Genomic DNA, 1017 nt, shown 5'->3' with positions numbered 1-1017 from the left:
GTTAACAGCGGAAGTAGGCACCATCTTGCCATGGCGAATGCCTCTCAAGATTCACGGCTCCCCACAAAGCATGACTCTTAAGGTCTTAATATACAATCAGATTTGTATACTAATAAAATCACAATTTTTAGGATGCCAATACAATAATTTTAGAATCAGATAATAAAGACAATATTCTAACCCAATTAATCTATTTTGTAAGAACCTGCTTGGTTGTGTAACATCGTGGGGTCTGGTTCATTCTCATCGTCAGTCTCCATGATGACGTCTCCTCCTGCTCCTGACCGTTCTCCACCTCCCTGACCTTTTTTCTCCTCCAACTCTAGCTCGACCTCTCTATTCCTGTCCAATCACAAGCCTATCACTGCCCTAATGTGATTGGACAGAGAAAATGCTACAGCATCCTTGTTCTATTCTTTAATATGTCTCAAAAAATATGCTCAAGTAAGAGGTACAAGCATTTGTTGAATTAATAAAGTAATTGATATTTACACTATGGAATAATTTTGCAATAATGATGAAAAGTGTGTATTTGGGAAAATACTGTATTTCTCATATCTAAATTTTAGTTATACTACTTGTTTACATCAGACAAGCATAACATTAAATATATAAATGGGCTACATACTCAAAAATCTTCACATTCATAAAATATTGTGATACTGATGCTCAATCATGAGACTCTATACCATCATAGACCATCAATAAAATAAAATCATATTGAAATATGTCTTCACTAGCTAGTGTTTGCTATTCAGATTTGCTGAATTAAGCTATGGAAAACACATAGAGACACAGGAATTCTATTTTTAATCTGATGTTGAATCCAGAGACAAGGCAGGCAAAAGGCTAATAAAAGACTATAGTCATGGCAGAGAGAGGAAGAGAGCCTTTACTGAAAGAGTGAATGTTTAAGAGAATGGAAACACACCAACATTCACATGGAAACACACCAGCATTCACATAGCTAGCTAGATGCTGTGTTCAAAGAACGAAATGTGATGAATTATAAGAAGG

This window comes from Mastomys coucha, unplaced genomic scaffold, assembly GCF_008632895.1.
Source record: "Mastomys coucha isolate ucsf_1 unplaced genomic scaffold, UCSF_Mcou_1 pScaffold19, whole genome shotgun sequence".
In the NCBI taxonomy this organism is placed as follows: Eukaryota; Metazoa; Chordata; class Mammalia; order Rodentia; family Muridae; genus Mastomys; species Mastomys coucha.
The sequence above is the reverse complement of the archived record's forward strand: the minus strand, read 5'-3'. Positions refer to the sequence as shown.